Raw genomic sequence first — 7,474 nt, 5'->3', positions numbered from 1 at the left:
TTGGTCACACAGAGTGATTCTTGGTAGTCTAAAACAAATCTACTTGAAACAAAAGTATCACCTCACACACATGGTTATGGGCTTAACATAAGAGCTGTACCATGTCAGATATAAGTTGAAATGTATTACATTTAGTGTTTTCATCCCAATATTACACTTTATATACATCACAGAAGACGAACTATAACAAAACTGTTTGACATAGAAACACCAGATTTTTGTCAGTTAATTTTGTTTTTAAACTAATTCTGAAAAACATGAATATCATTCCACCATGGGGCACTAGAGGGCGCTTTTGGTCATTGACTGCAGGAAGGGCTACCTAACATATTGATAAGTATATTATTGATTACGACATCTCTATAGACCCATGACACTAGGTACCAACAGGTGACTCACCACCTTGTCCTTCATGTAATTCCGAACGACCCGGGGAACGGGACAGAACCGCAATTTAAGCAGTCTGGAAAAGGGACTCTTCGATGATTACCGGCATATGAATCATCCACAGTATGGAGATATGACGCATAAACACTCAGCTTGTTGGATGGGAGGTGTAAGCAAAGTGTTTCACGGAACGGGCGAAGTCTGATTGCGGAGGGTACGTAACCACGGTAGGAGGATTCAGGTAGGTGGAGAATTTAGCGGGAGGTACAAAAAGGGGTGTTTTGATTCCGATCCCAAGACAAATCCGCTGATCTTTCACCTCGGCCTTTGACTAGACCCTGATTTAGCCCACTGCAGTACAAGGTTTATCAATATACACCAAATGACCAAAAGTATGTGGACACCTGCTCGTCAAACATCTCATTCCAAAATCATGGGCATTAATATGGAGTTGGTCCTCCCCCTTTGCTGCTATAACAGCCTCCACTGTTCTGGGAAGGCTTTCCACTAGATGTTGGAACATTGCTGCGGGGACTTGCTTCCATTCAGCCACAAGAGCATTAGTGAGGTCGGACACTGATGTTGGGCGATTAGGCCTGGCTCGCAGTCGGCGTTCCAATACAATCCCAAAGATGTTAGATGGGGTTGAGGTCAGGGTTCTGTGCAGGCCAGTCAAGTTCTTCCACACCAATCTCGACAAACCATTTCTGTATGGATCTCGCTTTTTGCACGGAGGCATTATCATACTGAAACAGGACTGAATCTTCTAGAATGTCATTGTATGCTGTAGTATCCCTTCACTGGAACTAAGGGGCCCGAACCATGAAGAACAGCCCCAGACCAGTATTCCTACTCCACCAAACTTTACAGTTGCCACTACGCATTGGGGAAGGTAGCGTTCTCCTGGCATCCGCCAAACCCAGATTCGTCCGTCGGACTGCCAGAGAACGAGTTTCCACTGTTCCAGAGTCCAATGTAAGCGAGCTTTACACCACTCCAGCCAACGCTTGGCATTGCTCATGGTGATCTTAGGCTTGTGTGCGGCTGCTCGGCCATAGAAACCCACTTCATTAAGCTCCCAATGAACAGTTCTTGTGCTGACGTTTCTTCCAGAGGCGGTTTAGAATTCAGTAATAAGTGCTGCAACCGAGGACTGATGATTTCTACACTTTACGTGCTTCAGCGCTCTGACATCCCGCTCTGTGAGTTTGTGTGGCCTACCACTTCGCGGCTGAGCCGTTGTTGCTCCTACTTCACTGTAACCTGCATTCTTAGTCACTGAGCACCGAGTTGAAAAGTTGAAAAGTAGTTGAAATTTGGTCAGTCTGCCTTGTCCACAGAATTGTTTTTGGTTTTTGGTACGGTCTGGACCAGATTTATATTTCAACATCCACAGATGTCAATTTTTGGTTTGGTCCGGACTTGACTGGACCCAAACATAGACGTCCATGATTGGTTCAGTCCTGTACTGTACACTTGAGTATAATAGAGTTCAGTACAGTAAACAGTAGAGCACACTAGAGTTACTGTACTGTAATGAACCAAACTGTACTCTACAGTACTCTACTGCACAGTATTCTACTGTATTGTGCTTTACTGTACTGTACTCTAATCTACTGTACTGTAATGTATTCTACTCTAATCTACTGTACTCTGTACTGTACTATACTCTAATCTACTGTACTCTGTACTGTACTATACTCTAATCTACTGTACTGTAATGTATTCTACTCTAATCTACTGTACTCTGTACTGTACTATACTCTAATCTAGTGTACTCTCATGTACTGTACTCTCATGTACTGTCCTCTCATGTACTGTCCTCTCATGTACTGTCCTCTCTACTGTACTCTCATCTACTGTACTGTACTCTCATCTACTGTACTCTAATCTACTGTAATGTATTCTACTCTAATCTACTGTACTGTAATGTACTGTACTCTGTACTCTCCTGTAATGTACTGTACTCTCCTGTAAGGTAAGGTTAGTTAGGTAATGTAAGGTAAGGTTAGGTAAGGTTAGGGTTAAGTTAGGTAATGTAAGGGTTATGTAAGGTTAGATAGGTAAGGTTGAGATTAAGGTAAGGTAAGTTTATGTAAAGGTTAGATAAGGTCGGTTTAGGTAAGGTAAGGTTAGCGTTAGGTTAGGTAGGGTAGGTAAGGTTAGGGTTCGTTAGGTACATGTAAGATAGGGTTAGGTAGGGTAGGTTAGGTAGGGTAAGGTAGGTAGGGTAAGATAGGGTAAGGTAGGGTAAGGTTAGATAAAGTAAGATAGGGTAAGGTTAGGTAAGTAAGATAGGGTAAGGTAGGGTAGGTAAGGTTAGATAAAGTAAGTAAGGGTAAGGGTTAGTAAAGTAGATAGGGTAAGGTTAGTAGGGTAAGTTAGATAAAGTAAGATAGGGTAAGGTTAAGGTAGGGTAAGGTTAGATAAAGTAAGGTAGGGTAAGGTTAGATAAAGTAAGATAGGTAAGGTTAGGTATAAGGGTAAGGTTAGATAAAGTAAGATAGGGCTAAGAGTAAGGTTAAAGTAAGATAGGTAAGTTAGGTAAAAGTAAGATAGGGTAAGGTTAGATAAAGTAAGATAGGTAAGTAGAGTAAAGTAAGATACGGTAAGGTTAGGTAAAAGTAATAGGGTAAGGTAAAGTAAGGTTAGATAAAGTAAGATAAGGGTAAGGTTAGTAAGGTTAGGTAGGGTAAGTTAAGATAGGGTAAGGTAGGTGGGTAAGTTAAGATATGGTAGGTTAGGTAGGGTAAGGTTAGGTAGGGTTAGGTTATGGTAGGGTAAGGTTAGATAAAGTAAGATAGGGTAGTTAGGTAAGTGATAGGGTAGGTTAGTAAAGTAAGATAGGTAGGTTAGTTAAAGTAAGATAGGGTAGGGTTAGGTAATGTAAAGTTAGGTAAGGTAAGGTTCTCTACCTGCTCCAGCTCCTCCTCTGCGTATCTCAGTCTGCTCAGTTGACTGACGGCTCAGCTCTGAGCCGATGAGTCTGTGCGCCTCCTCCTGGGCTCCCATGATTCTCATCCCTCATCTTCTCCTCCAGGTTCTGTTTCTCCTCCGCCACGTTACGCTTCTCTCTCCTGGGCCTGCTCCAGCCTGGTATCAGGACGGGGACACGCATCAGCAACAAACACACACATGGGTTAGCACAAAGACACACACACACACGGGTACAGCCAAAGACACACACACGTAATTAGGACAAACACATACATTATCAGGAAACATTTAAACATACACACAAACAAACGCATTAGCAGGAACACACATAACAGTACTCCTCAACCCAATACACACACAGTCATAGACACTCACTGCTCCTGTAGTTCTCTGAGGCTGAGCTCAGCACTTCTGCAGACTCTCCAGGTCCTTCATCATCTTGGAGATGTGGACTTTAGAAGCTTTGTCTGGACCTGGGAGAACCAGCAGCCTCCTATACCCATCATCACAGAAATAGCAGCAACAAGTCCTTTCATGTAGTTATGGGGTGGGCCTGGAGGAGGAGGAGGAGGAGAAGAGAGAGAGGAGAGAGGAGAGGAGAGGAGAAGGAGAGAGGAGAGAGGAGGAGAAGGAGGATGAGAGGAGGAGGAAAAGAGAAGGAGAGAGAAGGAGAGGAGAGAGAAGGAGGATGAGAGGAGAGGAAAAGAGAGGAGGAGGGGAGAGAAGGAGGAGGAGAGAGGAGGCAGAGGAGAGAAGGAGAGTGAGAGGAGGAGGAAGAGAGAGGAAGATGAGAGGAGAGGATGAGTGGAGAAGGAGATGAGAGGAGGGGAGAGAGGAAGAGGAGAGAAGAGAGGAAGAGGAGAAAGAGAGGAAGGGAGAGAAGAGAGAGAGGAGGAGGAGAGAGGAAGAGGAGAGAGGAAGAGGAGAGAGGAGGAGATGAGAGGAGGAGAGAGAAGAGGAGAGGAAGTAGGGAGAGAAGTAGGAGAGGAGGAGGAGAGAGAAGGAGGAGAGAGGAGGAAAAGAGAGAAGAGGAAGGAGGATGAGAGGATAATGATGATGACAGTCATGATGAAAGAGGAGGAGAAAGATGATTTCATTTGTTTAGAGCTTTTCAATATAATCAGTGGACATGAGCACATGCACAAGAGAGTGAGTGTGTGGTGTGTGTGTGGTGTGTGTGTGTGTGTGTGTGTGTGTGTGTGTGTGTGTTGTGTGTGTGTGTGTGTGTGTTGTGTGTTGATGTGTGGTGTGTGTGTGTGTGACTGTCTACACACGTATAGGAGCACCAAACAGCACCACATCCAGAGCCTTGATGTTGAGTTTCTGTTTGTTCTCTCTGGTCCAGGATCTTCAGCTGGCCGCTCAGGAACGACGGCTCATTGGCTGCTATCCTGCACACATCACAATGACACCAGCTCTGATTAGACGAGAATACTAAATGTTCTGATTGGCTCTTTCTACATCTGATTGGACTGTGTTTCTCTTTCTGTTATGTTATTATTAGCGTTTTAATTAGACAAATTGAGCTGCTTCGGATTTGTTTGTAATTGTATAGTAACGACTCAAAATATACCATCTGGACATTGTAACTGGGGTGTGTTACCTGATTGGCCAGTAAGTTTCAGTAAGAAGCTTTCTGATTGGCTGTGCCCACCAGGAAGTACCTCTCTGAGGTTTCTGATTGGCCGTTCTCACCTGGGGAGTGTGTTGCCGTTGACTCTGAAGTCTTTAAAGTTGTTCTCGTATTGAGGCAGCTCTACAAACTCCCTGAGCCACCTCAACACCTCATCCTGAGTCCAGTTATGGACTGACAGAGAGGAGGAGGGGGAGAGAGGGAGAGAGGAGTAGGAAGGGAGAGAGAGGGGAGGTCAGATGGGGATAGAGAGAGGAGGAGGGGGGAGAGGGAGAGAAGAGGGGAGGTCAGATGGGGATAGAGAGAGGGGGAGGAGGAGAGGTAGATGGGGATAGAGAGGGAGGAGGGAAGGAGAGAGGGGTAGGAAGGGAGAGAGAGGGGAGGTCAGATGGGGATAGAGAGAGGAGGAGGGGTAGGAAAGGAGAGAGGGGGTGGAAGGGAGAGAGAGGGGAAGAAGGGAGAGAAGGGGAGAAAGGGGGAGAGGTAGTAATGGAGAGAGGGGGGTAGGAAGGGAGAGATAGGGGTAGGAAAGGAGAAGGGGAAGGAAGGGAGAGAGAGGGAGGTCAGATGGGATAGAGAGAGGGGGAGGGAAAGGAGAGAGAGCACGAGGGAGAGAGGTGGGAGGTTTGGTAATGAAGAAACGGTGAATGTAATAACATATTGCATAATCACACACACAACGTACCTTCTGAGAACTTCCAGCCCCTCCACAGTCCTCTATGGTGATGTGTTGGTCCTCTCTGTGAAGATGGCTGTGTTTGTTGTCTGCTGCTGCTTCATGTCCTCCATGATGAACTACACACACACACACCACACACACACACACACACGCAGGATTATGAAAAGTTGCAGCTTAATGTCAAAAAGTAAACGTCTAACACACACACTTAACCAACCACACACACACCTAACACACACACACACGCACACTTAACCACCACACCACACACACAACCACGCATGTCTAATAAACAGTTCACACATCCTTAACCTTTCTAAGTTTCCACATTAGTTTGATGACTGTCAACTGTACCAATGATAAGGACCAAGACATTTTAGTTTAGAGATAAAATAGACTGTGTGTGTGTGTGTGTGTTGTGTGTGTGTGTGTTGCGTGTGTTCACCATCTTGGAATCTATCCTTGGCTGTAATTCGATTCTTCATGTGATGGGAACAGGAATGTCAGCCACCCTCCCCTGCCGTCTCCACGGTACAGCAACCCAATCCATGGATCATCCCTGGACACATTCTGATGAGTTCTGGAGTTCTGGGACAAACAGTCCAACATTCTACACTTCTAATCTGGACTCACTTCTTCTAAAGGGGCTCTAGTGTCTGTGGCTTAAACAAACTAACAGGACAGGAATCATGAGACAGACAGACTGGTCAACGAGGATATACACACACAGCATGTAACTGAATAAAGACTCCTACCATCTGTTGTCCAATCTAAACCACCTGAATCCCTCTCCGTGGTTACGTACCTCCACGCTCTCCTCCACCTCTATCTCCATCCTGGTCGTCATCCATCTCTCTGTGGATGTTCCTCAGAGCCTCCAGACTGTATCGGTCTGCCTCGTTCATACAGGGAGGTGACACCACCAGGCATGGTCTATAGAGATGGTCAATCAATACATTTATCAATATGTTAGGTAGCCCTGTCCTGCAGTCAATGACCAAAGCGCCCTCTAGTGGCCCCATGGTGGAATGATATTCATGTTTTCAGAATTAGTTTAAAAACAAAATTAACTGACAAAAATCTGGTGTTTTGGTCAAACAGTTTTGTTATAGTTCGGTCTTCTGTGATGTATATAAAGTGTAATATTGGGTGAAAACACTAAATGTAATACATTTCAACTGTATATCTGACATGGTACAGCCTTCTGTTTAAGCCCATAACCATGTGTGTGAGGTGTATACTTTTGTTTCAAAGTAGATTTGTTTTAGACTACCAAGAATCACTCTGTGTGACCCTGATTTACACTCACTGCAGTACAAGATTTATCAATACACACTAAAGGACCAAAAGTATGTGGACATCTGCTCGTCGAACATCTCATTCCAAATCATGGACATTAATATGGAGTTGGTCCCCCGTTGCTGCTATACAGTTTCCACTAGATGTTGGAATATTGCTGCGGGGACTTGCTTCCATTCAGCCACAACAGCATTAGTGAGGTCGGACACTGATGTTGGGCGATTAGGCCTGGCTAATCGGCAGGGTCGTTATAACCCAGGGTCGTTACACTATGTTTGGCTACAAGCAGCTGCTAGACCACTGTAGAGCAAGAGTACCATGCCACTCCACACTTGTGCCCATCTCCAATGCCCAATGTCCTGCAACTCCATGTGTCCCAGTGACCATAGAATGATAGGACAAGTCACCGAAGAGGTGTTGATAAAACGGTACATTTCCACCATGCCAGTTGGTTTGTCAACATTGTGACTCCTCCTAACACGGACTCAGATACCCGCTGAGTGCGCAAACACATGCATAACAGTTAACGGTTGTCACTT

General features: G+C 45.1%; 1 long non-coding RNA gene and 1 pseudogene across 1 annotated transcript; both read right to left on the bottom strand.

Moving 5' to 3' along the window:
• LOC111955490 (stromal interaction molecule 2-like) overlaps positions 1-7,474 on the bottom strand; it is a 34,538-nt pseudogene that overhangs the window by 25,189 nt on the left and 1,875 nt on the right.
• Positions 3,798-5,737, bottom strand: LOC139023376 (uncharacterized). The gene is made up of 4 exons (XR_011474510.1): positions 5,643-5,737; positions 5,020-5,131; positions 4,599-4,715; positions 3,798-3,877 (listed from the first exon to the last, which is right to left on the bottom strand). It is a non-coding gene; the product is annotated as an uncharacterized lncRNA (long non-coding RNA).

Source organism: Salvelinus sp. IW2-2015, linkage group LG31 (assembly GCF_002910315.2).
Source record: "Salvelinus sp. IW2-2015 linkage group LG31, ASM291031v2, whole genome shotgun sequence".
NCBI lineage: Eukaryota > Metazoa > Chordata > Actinopteri > Salmoniformes > Salmonidae > Salvelinus > Salvelinus sp. IW2-2015.
Note: the sequence above shows the minus strand (reverse complement) of the source record. Positions and strands in the feature narration are given on the sequence as shown.